Source organism: Capra hircus, unplaced genomic scaffold, assembly GCF_001704415.2.
Source record: "Capra hircus breed San Clemente unplaced genomic scaffold, ASM170441v1, whole genome shotgun sequence".
In the NCBI taxonomy this organism is placed as follows: domain Eukaryota; kingdom Metazoa; phylum Chordata; class Mammalia; order Artiodactyla; family Bovidae; genus Capra; species Capra hircus.
In genome coordinates, this window is record NW_017212211.1 from 1 (window position 1) to 16,852 (window position 16,852).

At 43.0% G+C, this 16,852-nt stretch overlaps 1 pseudogene; it reads left to right on the forward strand.

The window, feature by feature from the left end:
* Positions 1-931: 931 nt before the first annotated feature.
* LOC108635227 lies at positions 932-1,579 on the forward strand (annotated as a pseudogene).
* The last annotated feature ends 15,273 nt before the right edge of the window (positions 1,580-16,852 follow it).

A 16,852-nucleotide genomic window follows, 5' to 3' on the forward strand; every position in this document is an offset into this window, starting at 1 on the left:
CCTTACAGAGGTTCCAATTTTCGGTATTTTAGGATCTCCATTTTCCTATTCTGTCTTCAATCCACAATGAGACAGCTGCACTATTTTTGGTAAATCCCTCATACACTGGTGCCTGCAAGCTGCCTCCATGAAGGAACCTGGGCAATGTTAGTGCTCATCTCATCTGTTTTCCTTATCTCTGTGCTCCTGATGTTCAAGGTCCAAAATTAGTCTTCCAATTGGAAGATCAACTCTACCGATATCAGTGAAAAAGAAGTCATGTATTTACTTTTATTGTTTTACAAATCTGTCATTCCATGATAAATCAGGATAATAACCTTATCGCTTAACTACACATTATTTGACACCTGCCTCAGATATAATTTTCTCCATGGCATGTTGACAGAGTCAACATGAATATACTACTACTTCGGAGAATGGCTTGGGTTGAGGAGGAAGCACTTTCCATACAGAGGATCCTTCTCTGACCCATGGGAATAGAGACACAAAGGAAGGAACCTCTGACTATTCCATCTAGAAATGTAACTGGGTTTCTTGCGAAGCTAGAGATACCTGTACCATGCAAAAAATTATGGAAGTAATAATAGAATATTCCTAATCACGCTTATGTTTAGGACTCTCTTCTTAGGGTCCTGTCCCATTTCTCTATAAGTACCCACAAACTATTATCAGGAGAAATAGGTCAGACTCGACTGTGGTGCAATTTTCACCGATCACCACCAGAAGGGCGGGCCTTCCTTCAGATGCGGTTCCTCATTGTATTCAGGAGCTGGTTTCACTTGCCTACTTTGTAGCCACAAGACAGAATATTGCTGCTGTACAGAAAGGGGCTCTCAGTTTCTGAGTGATGAGCTTCTGTAACATCCAGATGGAGACTAGATTTGTTAGACTGGTGTATTGCAGGGAACAAGGGATCGCTTTCTTTGCGAACATGCATTCTGCCACTCACTCAGTTCTTCTGATCATCTTAATATTCAGTAAGTAACATTTTTATCCTACATGTTAATGATTTTTTTATTTTTCTATGATTATAGGTAAGTTTTACATTACTTCCCTGGCTGAAAACTCTCCTCCTGTACATTTCTACCTATAACAAAGTGATTCTTCTTCCAGGAGGGACCAATGGTGACTCAGTGACCCAGACAGAAGGCCCAGTGACTGTCTCAGAGGGGGCTCTTATGACCCTGAACTGCACTTACCAGACTGCTGGTCTTACTCCCTATCTTTACTGGTACGTCCAGCATCTCAACAAAGCTCCTCAACTCCTCCTGAAAGGCTCAGGCGAGAGACCCGAAGCCGAAGAGTGAAGGTTTTCAGGCCACTCTTGTTCAGAGTGACAGGTCCTTCCACCTGCAGAAACGGGCAGTGCAAGCATCAGACTCGGCTTGTGTACTACTGTGCTCTGAGTGACACAGTGACACAGGGCTGCGGGGGAGCTGAGCACAAAACCCAGAGTGCAGATGGGGCTCTGGCTGCGGGCAGCCCTGGAAGGGGGTGTTGTTTCTCTCTCCAGTGTGCTCTGCTAGAGGTATTGTCAAAGCTCTTCCAGGTCTGGCTCCTCAGAGCCAAGGACCTATGAATTCTTGGGTTGCCCCACAGAGAGGAATCTGGAGCGGGACAGTGCAAAAAGGAACCTATGCACTTTTCTCCAGAAATGCCTGTTTTCAGCCCATTGACATCCCCCCAGATAGAATCCCTTAAAATGACATTAACTCTTCAATGACAATTCAGATTATATATGCTGAAATATTTCACAGTGTGTTAAGGAAAATTCCAGGCCACATAGTTGATGGATGACTGTGTGACCTGGAAGCTAGTGTCTGGTTTTTAAAATTCAGTCCAAGATTGTGTATCCTGCTGAGTTTCACCTGCAGACTCTCCATCTTCAGTGACAGGAGATTTATTCTCTTTCCTTGACTTTTCCATCCTTTCTGGTTGCTCCAGAAATGCTGCTGCGTAAGTGAGTTCCAGGAGGAGAGTTTCTGAGAAGATATTCCTTCTGTAAGGGCCCTGCGGCTCAGAGCAGCCCCCTCTGTAAACATCGCAGGCGCTGTGTGTATTGTTTGTGTTCAAACCAGGCACAGGATAGTCTCTTTCTCAGTAACCTCATCTCATCAAAATGAATCCCAAACAATGTTCAAATTACCATACAATTGCAATCATTTCACATGTTAGCAAGATTATGCTCAAAATCATTCAAGCTAGGCTTCAGCAGTACATGAACCAAGAATTTCTGTTGTAGAAGCTGGGTTAGAAAAGGCAGAGGAACCAGAGCAGACCCAATATCTGCTGGATCACAGAAAAAGCAAGGGGATTTTAAAAATCTACTTCTGCTTCATTGACTACACTAAAACCTTTGACTGTGTGGATCACAATAAACTGTGGAAAATTTTTAAAGAGATGGGAATACCCAAGAAACCTGTATGCAGGACAAGAAGCAACAGTTAGTACTGGACATGGAACAATGCACTGGTTCATAATTGGGAAAGGAGTACGTAAAGGGTATATATTGTCACCCTGCTTATTTATCTTATACGTGGAGTACATCATGTGAAATGCAGGGCTGGATGACTCATAAGCTGGAATCAAGATTGCCAGGAGAAGTATCAACAACCACAATGGTATGCGGATGATTCCACTCTGATGGCAGAAAGTGTAAAGAAACTAAAGAACCTCTTGATGCAGGTGAAAGAGGAGAGTGAAAAAGCTGGATTAAAACTCAACATTAAAACATTAAGATTGCATCATCTGGTCTTGTCACTTTATGGCAAATAGATGGGAAAAATGAGGAAATAGTGACAGATTTAATTATCTTGGGCTTAAAAATCACTGCAAATGGTGACTGCAGCCATGAAATTAAAAGATGCTTGCTCCTCAGAAGAAAAGTTATGACCAAACTAGACAGCATATTAAAAAGCAGAGACATTACTTTACCCACAAAAGGTCCATATAGTCAGAGCTATGGTCCCCAGTAATCATGTATGGATGTGAAAGTTGAACCATAAAGAAGGCTGAGTGCCAAAGAATTGATGCTTTACAGCTGTGGTGTTGGAAAAGGCTCTTGAGAGTCCCTTGGACTGCAAGGAGATCAAACCAGTTAATCCTAAAGGATATCAACCCTGAATATTCATTGGAAGGACTTATGTTGAAGCTGAAGTTCCAATATTTTGGCCACCTGGTGTGAAGAACCGATTCACTGGAGAAGACTCTGATGCTGGGGAAGATTGAGGGCAAGAGGATAAGGAGGTGGCAGAGGATAAGATGGTTGGATGGCATCACTGACTCAATGGACGTGAGTTTTAGCAAACTCTGGTTGACAGTGAAGGACAGGGAAGGACACACAACACCTGCAATATTTACAGAGTGAGCTGCTCTGATCCACAGGGCCCTTCAGAAGGACTATCTTGTCAGGAAGGTGTCCTCTTGGAACTGACTTAAGCAGCAGCATTTCTGGAGCAACCCGAAGGGATAGAAAAGTCAGGAAAGAGAGAACAAAGCTCCTGGCGTGCTGCAGTTCCTGGGGTTGTAAAGAGTCAGACATGACCTAGGGACTGAACAGCAACAAAAACACGGAAAATCAATTCATCAATCAGTCATATTTCACACACATTGAAAAAGTGTTTATGTACTCTTACAATCAGTTATCTTGGCAGCAGAGTGAGCTCTTTCACCTGCTCAAGAAACTAGAGAAAGTGTCACCCCTCCCGAAGCAGGAGCATCTCCCCACTCTTCTGCTCAGGAGCAGGAAGGCGGAGCCGCTTGGGTCACTGCTCTGCGTCTGTGATACAATCATGCCCACTGCACAGAAAGTCCCTCTGCATCTCTGCAGGCTGAATTCCTGTCTGCACCTTCCGGGAGCAGCCTTTCTGGAAGCACAGTGGTGGGCGCAGCAGGCGGGAAGAGATGTATATTTTACTGCTGGGCAGTCTGTGAGATGTGGCCAGGATACTAATCATTGTCATTTCATAATTTGTAGGTGTGTGTGAGTTGCTAAGTGGTGTCTGACTCTTTGTGACCCCGTGGACTGTAGCCCAACAGGCTCCTCTGTCCATGGAATTTTCCAGGCAAGATACTGGAGTGGGATGCTATTCCCTTCTCCAGGGGATCTTTCTGACCCAGGGATTGAATCCTCATCTCCTCAATTGGTAGGCAGATTCTTTATCACTTAGCACCTGGGAAGCCCAGTTTGTTGGCACAACTACTTAAATGCAGAGTTTAATAGTTACAGTAGTTTTATGGTCTTGGCAGATGTACTCACCATCATCACTTAGGGAGAATCTGGACACCCACCTGAAGGTAAGCACTGCCTTCCTCCCTGACATCCTGGAGTCCTGCACACTGGGTGCTGGCCACCTGTGCACTGGGGGTTCAACATCTTAATAAACAGACCTAGAAATGGAGAGGGGGATGAAAGAACAGAAATAAATCTTAATGGTGGGGAAATACAAGTAATGTAGCAGGTTTTATTTCCCTAGTGGTAACTCGTCAGTTCTCTGGTTTTGGTCTGATCCCTGATTTCATGTATTGGAGTCCAGGCTAGTGGGAGTACAGACAGGGCATAGGATTTTTTTTTTTTTTTTGCTCACCTGCTCCTCAATCAACTGAAAGCAATTTGAGGTAGGAATTGTGTCTGATTTTGGTTTCCACATTGTAGACAACCCTGTAAATTTCCAGAATGAATGCTGAGCCTAGGGATTCCTGAAAATGCACAAGAGTTTAAGAGAATCTAGGTGATCGGCGGAGCCAGAGAGTCCTGCCAGCATGATAACTTCAACTCAAGATGCTAACTTTAGGTGGAGGGTTGGTTCAGTGAGTAGGACTCTGCACTCATTGGCAGGAGGCCCAGGTTCGATCCCTGGTCAGGGAACTAGATCCCACACGCTTAAAATAAGACCTGGCACAGACAAAAAAATAAACAGAAGGAACAGGCCAGCAAACAGATGTGCATTAAAAATGATCCTCGTTTTGGTAAGAAATAACAAAATTAATTTTAACAGGTGAGAAAATCTCTGTAGGTGAAAAGGGCACATTTGAAGAAGACTGTTCTTGAGTTCAACTGACTTAGTCACAGCCATTGTTACTGGATGGACAATGCTGCCCTGAGAGTCCGTGTAAGGCAACCTCACAGCTGTCTGCAGCTACAACATCCCCAAGCCTCAGAATGGCTTATGTCACCAAGGAACAATGTTTTGACATCTTACCATAATGTAGTTAGACTTTGCATAAGCTGAAGTTGAACGGTTTTATGAAGACCTACAATACTTTTTAGAGCTAACACCCAAAAAAGATGTCCTTTTCATTCTAGGGGACTGGAATGCAAAAGTAGGAAGTCAAGAAACACCTGGAGTAACAGGCAAATTTGGCCTTGGAATATGGAATGAAGCAGGGCAAAGGCTAAAGTTTTGCCAAGAGAACGCACTGATCATAGCAAACACCCTCTTCCAACAACACAAGAGAAGGCTCTACACATGGACATCACCAGATGCTCAACACCAAAATCAGATTGATTATATTCTATGCAGTCAAAGATGGAGAAGCTCTGTGCAGTCAACAATAACAAGACCAGGAGTTGACTGTGGCTCAGATCATGAACTCCTTATTGCCAAATTCAGACTTAAATTGAAGAAAGTAGGCAAAACCACTAGACCATTCAGGTATGACCTAAATCAAATCCCTTATGATTGTGCAGTGGAAGTGAGAAATAGATTTAAGGGACTAGATCTGATAGATAGAGTGCCTGATGAACTATGGAATGAGGTTCGTGACATTGTACAGGAGACAGGGATCAAGACCATTCCCATGGAAAAGAAATGCAAAAAAGCAAAATGGCTGTCTGGGGAGGCCTTACAAATAGCTGTGAAAAGAAGAGAGGTGAAAAGCAAAGGAGAAAAGGAAAGATATAAGCATCTGAATGCAGAGTTCCAAAGAATAGCAAGAAGAGATAAGAAAGCCTTCCTTCAGCGATCAATGCAAAGAAATAGAGGAAAACAACAGAATGGTAAAGACTAGAGATCTCCTCAAGAAAATTAGAGATACCAAGGGAACATTTCATGCAAATATGGGCTCGATAAAGGACAGAAATCGTATGGACCTAACAGAAGCAGAAGATATTAAGAAGAGGTGGAAAGAACACACGGAAGAACTGTCCAAAAAGATCTTCATGACACAGATAATCATGATGATGCGATCACTAATCTAGAGCCAGACATCTTGGAATGTGAAGTCAAGTGGGCCTTAGAAAGCATCACTATGAACAAAGCTAGTGGAGGTGATGGAATTCCAGTTGAGCTATTTCAAATCCTGAAAGATGATGCTATGAAAGTGCTGCACTCAATATACCAGCAAATGTGGGAAACTCAGCAGTGGCCACAGGACTGGAAAGGGTCAGTTTTCATTCCAATTCCAAAGAAAGGCAATGCCAAAGAATGCTCAAACTACCGCACAATTGCACTCATCTCACATGCAAGTAAAGGAATGCTCAAATTCTCCAAGCCAGACTTCAGCAATATGTGAACCATGAACTCCCTGATGTTCAAGCTGGTTTTAGAAAAGGCAGAGGAACCAGAGATCAAATTGCCAACTTCCGCTGGATCATAGAAAAAGCAAGAGAGTTCCAGAAAAACATCTATTTCTGCTTTATTGACTACGCCAAAGCTTTTGACTGTGTGGATCACAATAAACTGTGGAAAATTCTGAAAGAGATGGGAATACCAGACCACCTAACCTGCCTCTTGAGAAATCTGTATGCAGGTCAGGAAGGAACAGTTTGAACTGGACATGGAACGACAGACTGGTTTTCAAATAGGAAAAGGAGTACATCAAGGCTGTATAGTGTCACCCTGCTTATTTAACTTACATGCAGAGTACATCATGAGAAATGCTGGGCTGGAAGAAATACAAGTTGGAATCAAGATTGCTGGGAGAAATATCAGTAACCTCAGATATGCAGATGACACCATCCTTATGGCAGAAAGTGAAGAGGAGCTAAAAAGCCTCTTGATGAAAGTGAAAGAGGAGAGCGAAAAAGTTGGCTTAAAGCTCAACATTCAGAAAATGAAGATCATGGCATCCGGTCCCATCACTTCATGGGAAATAGACGGGGAAACAGTGGAAACAGTGTCAGACTTTATTTTTTTGCACTCCAAAATCACTGCAGATGGTGACTGCAGCCATGAAATTAAAAGACACTTACTCCTTGGAAGAAAAGTTATGACCAACCTAGATAGTATATTCAAAAGCAGAGACATTACTTTGCCGACTAAGGTCCACCTAGTCAAGGCTATGGTTTTTCCTGTGGTCATGTATGGATGTGAAAGCTGGACTGTGAAGAAGGCTGAGCGCCAAAGCGTTGATGCTTTTGAACTGTGAGTGTTGGAGAAGACTCTTGAGAGTCCCTTGGACTGCAAGGAGATCCAACCAGTCCATTCTGAAGGAAATCAGCCCTGGGTGTTCTTTGGAATGGAATGATGCTAAAGCTGAAACTCTAGTACTTTGGCCACCTCATGAGAAGAGTTGACTCATTCGGAAAAGACTCTGATGCTGGCAGGGATTGGGGTCAGGAGGAGAAGGGGACGACCGAGGATGAGATGGCTGGATGGCATCACGGAGTCGATGGACTTGAGTCTGAGGGAACTCCGGGAGTTGGTGATGGACAGGGAGGCCTGGCAGTGCTGCGATTCATGTGGTCACAAAGAGTCAGACACTGACTGAGCGACGGAACTGAACTGAACTGAACTGAAACCCAATCCTAGAGAAAAGAACAAGCTATTAAATGACCCAATTAAATTCTCTGCTGGGTTCGACTTCACTAGCACAAATAATTGCACATGAAACTAGACAAATAGACTGACAGACACTGAGCAAACAGTTGCTTTCCAGCTGAGATTCCCTGAATCCCTAATAAACAAACAAACAGAAGACAGATAAACACCACACACATGCCTCAGGAATGAAGAGTGCCTGGCTGATATATTAAGCATCTAAACTTGACATTCTAAAAAAAAAAAATACTTTGTTGAATTAAAACAACTATGTGACAAGAGGTAAAAAGACGATTTCAAGAACCAGGTGACCTAAGTAATGTCACCTGTCCCTCATGAGACTAAAGGGGTAACGGTTGTTTTCATCCAAGGATGGTCCAAACTCCCCCCTACCCCTTCCCACCAACCCCTGCCTTATCTCTCTCCCTCTCTGTGTCAACATTCCTCCTCTGGTACAGAGGCCCACAATTTTTAGGTATTTAAGGATCTCCCTTCTCCTATTATGTCTCAATTCCACAATGAGACAGCTGCACTATTTTTGGTTAATCCCTGGTGCACTGGTGCCTGGAAGCTGCCTCCATGAAGGAAGCTGGGCTATGTTAGTGCTCATCTCATGTTTTCCTTATCTCTGTGCTCCCTGATGTTCAAGGTCCAAATAGTTTTCCAACTGGAAGATCAACTCTACTGTTATCAGCAAAAAAGAAGTCATGTATTTTACTTTCATTGTGTTTTACAAATCTGTCATTCCATGATGAATCCAGGATAATAACCTTATCACTTAACTACACATTATTTGACACCTGCCTTAGATAAAATTTTACTCCATGGCATGTTGACAGAGTCAACACTGAATATAAGTACTTCAGAGAGATGATTTGAGGAGAGGAGGAAACACTTTCCATACAGAGGGAGCCTTCTCTGACCCATGGGAATCAGAGACACAAGGAAGGAACCTCTGAGTATTCGATCTAGAAACTTGTAACTGGGGTTTCTTGCGAAGCCTAGAGATACCTGTGACCATGCAAAAAATTATGGAAGTAATAATAGACTATTCCCCAAGCACGCTTATGTTTAGGACTCTCTTCTTAAGGTCCTGTCCCATTCTCCTGTATGTACTCCACAAACTGTTATCAGGAGAAATAGGTCAGACCAGACTGTGGTGCAATTTTCACGATCACCACCAGAGGGCGGGTCTTCCTTCAGATGCGGTTCCTCACTGTATTCAGGAGCTGGTTTCACTTGCCTGCTTTGTAGCCACAAGACAGAATATTGCTGCAGTACAGAAAGGGGCTCTCAGTTTCTGAGCGAGGAGCTTCTGTAACATTCAGATGGAGACTAGATTTCTTAGATGGTGTATTGCAGGGAACAAGGAATCGTTTTCTTTTGGGAACATGCATTCTGCCACTCACTCAGTTCTGCTGATCATCTTAATATTCAGTAAGTAACATTTTATCCTACACGTTAATGATTTTTAATATTCCTATGATTATAGGTAAGTTTTATTTTTCTTCTCTGGGATGAAATCTATCCTCCTGTTCATTTCTAACATAACGAAGTGATTCTCTTCCAGGAGGGACCAATGGTGACTCAGTGAACCAGACAGAAGGCCCAGTGACTGTCCCAGAGGGGAGCTCTCATGACCCTGAACTGCACTTTACCAGACTGCTGATTCCAGGCTTCCCTATCTTTTACTGGTATATCCAGCATCTCAACAAAGCTCCTCAACTCCTCCTGAAGGGCTCGGCGATGTCAGACCCGAAAGCCAAAGAGTGAAGGTTTTCAGGCCACTCTTGTTCAGAGTGACAGGTCCTTCCACCTGCAGAAACTGGGCAGTGCAAGCATCAGACTCGGCTGTGTACTACTGTGCTCTGAGGTGACGCAGCCAGTGAGCACAAACCCAGAGTGCAGATGGGCTCTGGCGTGGGCAGCTGCAGGGGTGGCTCTCCAGTGGCCTGCTAGAGGTATGCCAAACTCTCCAGGTCTGCTCCTCAGAGCAAGGACCTATGATTCTTGGGTTGCCTACAGGAGGAATCTGGAGCGGACAGGCAAAAAGGAACCTAAGCACTTTTCCAGAAATGCTGTTTCAGTGGTAGATAGCTCCTTATACATGTAACTCTTCAATGGCTGATTATTATGCTATATATGCCTGGTAGGCCATTGTTGATGTGACTGTGTACTGAAGTAGTCCTGGTTCAAAATCAGCAAGATTGTCTGCTCTTTCTCTTAGGTGTTTTATGCTAGCTGTATTGTTGTTTATGTGCTAAGTCATGTCTGACTCTTTTGCGACCCTGTGACTGTAGTGGGCTCTTCTTTCCATGGGATTTCCCAGGCAAGAAGACAGGAGTGGGTTGCCATTTCTTTCTCCTGGAAATTATCCCGACCCAGGAATGGTACCCATGTCTCCTGTTTATCAGGCAGATTCTTTACTGCTGATCCACCTGAGAGACCCTGTTTTATGCCAGAGGCATCATCAAAGTACTTCCAGCTCTGAAGCTCAGTGCCAAGAACCCTGCAATTCTTGGATTGGTCTATAGAGAGGAATCTGGGAGGAACAGTGAAAAGATGAATCTAAACGGCCTTCTCCAGAAATGCCTGTTTTTAGCCCAGTCACATTTCTCCAGATGGCATAGAATTCTTGGAAGTGACATTAACTCTGTTCAGTGACAGATCAGTTGATTTATGCTCTGAAATATGTCACAACCTGTTGATGGAAACTCCAGGCACCTCGTTCATGGATGAATGTATGGCCTTGAAGCTACAGTCTGAGTGTTATAATTCAGACCAGAATTGTGTGTCTTGCTGAGTTTCACCTGCAGACACTCCGTCTTTAGTGACTGGGGCCATTTACACTGTCTTCCCTTGACTTTTCCAACTCTTATGGTTGCTCAAGAAATGCTGCTTCTTGTGAGTCCCATGAAGATGGTTTCCTGAGAAGATATTCCTTCTGTCAAGGGCCCCATGGGCCAGAGCAGTCTAGTCAGTGAACATTTTGTGCATGAGGTGTCTTGCTTATATGTTGGTGACACAGCTCCACCCACATCTTGTCATCATGGCAGCTCTTTACAGAATGCTGGGTCATGATCCCGATTCTGGTCTTGAGGATCTGTGCTGTGAGAAATTCTGGACATAAGCATGACCACGGAAGCCTGACATATTATCTTTATTGCGTGTATTGAGGCCTCTGATCCTTTTGAAATGTGTCAAATTCAGTGACCAAACAGACACTCAGTCTGTTAGTGAAAAGAGGGCACATGGACTTTTGTTGACTGGGATTCTAAATTCTTGACATATTCAGAATGTTCCCACAGCAGAGGAGCAGAAAACAGAGAAATGTGTGGCTCTCACTGTAACTTGCAATGAATGAAACTCACCAGAGAAATTCCTCCTGGCATTCTGGAGGTCTCTGAACCTCACCCGTCCTTTATCCTCTTGTATGATTCTGTGGGACGACGAGGTACAGATAAAGGTTTTGCAGAGCCTGAGTCTTCTCTGATTTCAGAGGTTCTTCTTAAGAAAAAGAAAATGAAATTACAGAATCTAGTTTCTTGGGCCCAGGACACTAAGGGATCCTGAAATACAAGCTGAATTTTCTTCATGGTAAAACCCTCTTCATAAATTTAACCCTCCTCTTTAAGATCAAAGCATTATAACCATCTTACTTTGCCCTGATATTGGCAGATTAGAACCCCCCATGACTCTTTCTGTCCCAGCACTTGATCTGTAATTAATATGAGTATTTTCAGCTCTATCACTTTTTAAATAACAGTTTTATAAAGATGATTCACATATCATCACCTTCACGCTTTTAACTGTACAATCGAGTGGTTTGCATGTTCACAGAGTCATGCAGTCATCAGTACTATCTGATTCCAGAACACCACCCCAGGAAGAAACTTGGTACCCATTAGCAGTCACTCCCATTACCCGTTTCCCCCAGACACGGGCATCCACTCCTCTGTTCTCTGTCTCTGTGGATGTGACGGTTCTGGGCGTTTCCTAGAGATAGGATCAGCTCGCATATGACTGTTTGTACCTGTCTTCTTTCGCCTAGTGGAGTCTCTCCATGGCGTGTCTCCATATCAGCTCTCCACTACGCCTTATGGTCACTTAATAGGCTGCTCTGCGATACCACCTATTGTCCTGATCCATTCTTCACTTGAAGAGTGATTGTTTTGGAAACATTTTGGTCATTTCCACTTTTTAGCTCTTATAAATAATGCTGGTATGAGCACTCATGTGCAGGAGCTCTGTTGCTCTAAGAGAATGTACGTTCAGTTAGAGGTTCAACTTTTTGTGTTTTCATATTTGTTTCATTTCATTTTGCTTTATTTGGTACCAACATTTCCTTAGGATGTACAATGAGTAAGTACAAGAGAAAATGCTCTTTAAAATTATGATTTAGTGCTTACATGAGATATAATCATTCCAAGCTATACTTGCATTCTTTCTGGAAAGCTTTTTGAGCACCTACTCATATGTGTCAGTCATATGAATAAGTGTTGAGAATATAGTAGACATGACCGAGTCTCCTGCTTCAGGATTGTATTGCTTTAAGACACCACACATGTCTTAAAATAATGTTTCTTTCACAAATCATTTTATTCACGCACTGAGCTCTGTTTGTCTCCACTATGTGACATTGGCAGGTTTATGGGCAATGGGCTAAGCATTTTAAATCCCTCTCCACCTCTTCAGGTGGATACTAGGAAACTTCCAATTTAAAAATCTTAAAATTGAGGTGTAGAGATGTTTAGTAACTTAATCAAGGTTAGATAACCAGTCAGGACAGAGCTTGGGTAGGATGGCAATCATTCTGATGCATGACTTTTATTCTTAAAAGCTAATCGATAGAACCACCATGAAATCTGTTTCTTTTTTGTTAAATACCACTGCCATCTTAGAATTTTATAATTTTTGAAATGTTCATTTGATGAAAAATAAGTTAATGCAGTAGTGAAAACTGTACTTTACTCAATGGGCAATCACAGGAGTCTGTATATACTCCTGAACACTGAAGCCAAAAAATTGGAGTCATCATCATTTATGTCTTTGTACATAAAGTTGCACAGATTCTCTGTGACTGAATAACCTGCTTATTCCAGGGTTTATAGCTGAGCCCCAGTAGCCATATTAAAGAGGATATATACTAAAGGTGTTTGCCATGGCAATGAGGACTATATTTTCAAATTAAAAGAACCCCTTCATGTGGCAAATATGTCTCCTCATGGGGACTGTAAGACACAGGCAATTTTCTGTTCTGCTACAGTGTATATCTTATTAAAGCAAATTCTTTTTAGACAATTAGTAAATATGGGCCTGGGCTTCCCCGGGGGCTCAGTGTTACAGAATCCACCTGCCAAATGCAGAAGATCTTCTCCAGTATTAGTTCAACTCCTGGGTTGAGCAGATCCCCTGGAGAAGGATACAGCAAACCCGCCCCAGTATTCTGGTCTTGGAAATCCCATGGACAGAGGAGCTGGTGGGTTACAGTTCATGGGGTTGCAAAGAGTCGGGCACAACTTAATGACTAAACAGCAACAAATACGGGCATGATGAGGAAGTTTCATTGATTTTTCTAAGCATGTTAATAATTTGTGCCAAAACAGAAACTTTCAAAGGCAATTTTCATCTCAGATACAAAAGCCTTAAAATCTAGTGTTTGCTTTAGCTGGCTTCAAGAATTTCTAGAGTTTTCAAGTGAAAGCTACCTGATAAAGCTGAGAGGGAGGGATAAAAAGAGTGCTGGTCCATCTTCCTCTCTAGGCATTAAGCAAATTGATTTATCATGAATTTTCCAGGTCAGAATACTGGAATGGGTAGTCATTTCCTTCTCCAGGGGACCTTCTCGAACCCAGGGATCAAACCCAGGTCTTCCACATTGCAGGTGGATTTTTTTTACCAGCTGAGCCACCAGGCAAAGCCCTTATGAAGAACAATAACATTTAAAGTTTTGATGACCTTGGTCTTACATGTTCTCATGGACCCTGTGTGAGAGCAGCAAGACACAACTCCCAATATTTAAGATGTCAAAGAGTTTTAAAACTGTGATGCAGTGAACAAACGTCAATGGAGATTGAACTGTGCTGGCATTTCTAACAGGATTTCTATTGCCTTTGATAATGCTTTGGCTCCGGATTTGTGTATTTTTAGGGTTTTATTAATTTGCACCACAATTAATGGGTGTGGTTTGGAAGAGTTGCGGGGTGATTCACAAATACATGTATTGAGTTTTAACAGGAGTTCTTATATTTAGGCACTTGACTAAAATTTTCTGAATTTACTTTTGTTTACACACATACACACATGTAAATTGTGATCACATACACATGTATTTTTCCCCCTTGCTGCTATTTAACATGGCACACGACTTGACAGATTTTGTGACGCAGAGGCCAATATATAAAATTGTTCATAGACAACAGAATATTTCGCAGGTAAGTTTTACCAGATTCCATAGGAGGCAGAAACAAAGGATTGAAGCGAAAAATCCTGCCTTTCTGTTAGAGTGGAAACCCCATTGTTCCTTTTGATTCTCTGATGCCGAAGGAAAATGAACTGAACATGATTCCGTTTTACCACTGTTTATTTCTAGTCTGAGAGTGTTCTAATTGGACAAAACTGATGTGCAGAAGTTTAGCATTTCCCTCCTAGAAAGGAAGTGTGTGACACGACACAGACACACAGCCTTCCAGCTGCTGACTCCAGTTTCCTGCAGTGGGCAGAAGCATCTCACAAGCCCCTGAAGCTCTGCCTGGACCTCTTGAGCACAGGGTGCAGAATTCAGCTCTGGATCTGAAATGGAGCAGAGGACGCGTCACTGCAGGGAGGAGCTGCCCCTGTGCTGGTTGCCAGTGCGCCGAGGTGGGCAGAGCCTCTGTCTGTCTTGGTGAGGGTGGCCACACACAGGACTCATGCCCTCTCTCAGTGCCAAGGTTGTGGAGGGGGGCAGCAGCATTGTTACCTGATGCATCTTGAAAGGCAGGGATAAGGGGCAATGAAATTGGGGCATTAGGTCCTAAGCACTTCATCCCCTATACCATCATGGGTGTAAGTAAAGGCTCTTTCCTGCAGGATCCAGCATGACCCAGAAGGTAACTCAAGTCCAGTCTGCAATTTCTGTGGTGGAGAAGGAGGCTGAAACCTTGGACTGTGTATATGAAGCTAGCAGTTATGGCAATTATTTAAAAATAGACATCACATTGAAAACTGGATTTCTAGCTACTCTATAAAATATCTAAGAGCACAACATCTCTGGCTGCTGCTGCTGCTGCTAAGTCGCTTCAATCGTGTCTGACTCTGTCTGACCCAGAGACGGCAGCCCACCAGGCTCCCCAGAATCCCTCCAGGCAAGAACACTGGAGTGGGTTGCCATTTCCCTCTCCAATGCATGAAAGTGAAAAGTGAAAGTGAAGTCGCTCAGTCGTGTCCAACTCCTAGCCACCCCATGGACTGCAGCCTAGGCTCCTCCATGGATTTGCCAGGCAAGAGTACTAGAGTGGGGTATTGCCTTTGGTAGAGGTCAAAAGTCATGTTTGACTGCATAATGCCTTTAATATAGACTCATTTTATGTTTCAAATCTATGCAGATTTACCATTTACAACTTGAAAAGCCCAAAAATAAAATTTTAATTTATTAGTCATAATATAGAAGCTGATCCACAAAGCAAACAAATCTGAATTAACATCTCATGGAAATATATCTGTTTTTTTCCCTGTGATTTTTATCATCACAGCATGGATCCCAGTGTGAGAAATTTCAGTATAGTTTATTCATTAATTCTTAGTTTTCTGGTCACATTGGGGAAACATTAGTTGGCAAGACAGATGTGATGTCTGCTTTAATGGAGCTCATGTTCCAGGGGGCTGTATAGTATCCAGTACTGGAGAGTAGGCAGAAAGGACATTAAAGCGCAGACTGTGTGACTTTAAGCAAGTCGTTCGCTCTGACTTTCTGCTTCCTCGTCTGTCAAGTGTGAAGGTTAGTCATGAGGCTGCTGTTGAGTTAGTGTGAGTCGCGCAGTCGTGTGCAACTCTTTTGCGACCTATGGACTGTAGGCTGCCAGGCTCCTCTGTCCATGGCCTTCCCAGGCAGGACGACTCGAGTGGGTTGCCATTTTTTCCTTCAGAGGATCATCCCAACCCGGACTGAACCTAGGTCTCCTGTATTGCAGACAGATATTTTTCCGTCTGAGCCACCAGGGAAGTCCTTTCCAAAATTTTACTCACCTCACAGGACCACTTAGTTCACTATCCTTTTTGAGTTCCTAACACCTCCCTTACTAAGAAAGGACTATTAGATGTAGTAGTTATCAAGGCGCTGCTCACATTGCTTCACAGTGGAATAAGAAGCCACGGGCGCAGGAAGAGAGTAGAGTGACAAGGGAAGCCACCTGCTTTTTAACACATCAGGAGCTGTTCTGCCTCGCTGGAGGGAGAGGGCGGAGGAAAAGGGACAGCATGCAGGCAGGAGGGGAGGACAGGCCCAGACTTTGTTCTTTCGTCCTGAACACTTTGGTATACATTTGATATCATCCTTAATAAAAGGATGAATTGAAATTAGCTGGATTCAAACCCTGTCATCTGCATCACAGCATCATTTTGAGGCACTCCTTAGCCTCTCTGTGCATCAGTTTCTTAATATGTAAAATGGCAATAATAGAACCTACTTTATGGACTTAAGAATCAAAATCATCTATATATCTCTATCTGTTTAAAATCATTATAAAATTAAATTATATATAAACACACCTGCCTGTGTGTTTTATAGAAATAAAATTTAAGCACAGGTAAATATTATGCATCTTGATACAGCAGGGATCACTCACTGATGACCATTATTAATATAAAAGGCAGAGTTTTTTCCAGTAGCCTACATCAGATTTTCATTCATGTCATTTTTTTCTTTTTATAAGACAAAGTTTCCCCTTATTTTTCAAGAAAGGAACCAAAGCTCAGTGAAAAGCCAGGGCCGTGCTGGCGCTGCTAGGAATGTCACCTACAGGGTTTGGTAGCCTGTGGTCAATGTTTCCATCTCAGCAGCCCCTCCAGACAAGCCCCCGGTCCTGACAGAGAAGAGCAGGTGACTTATGCTC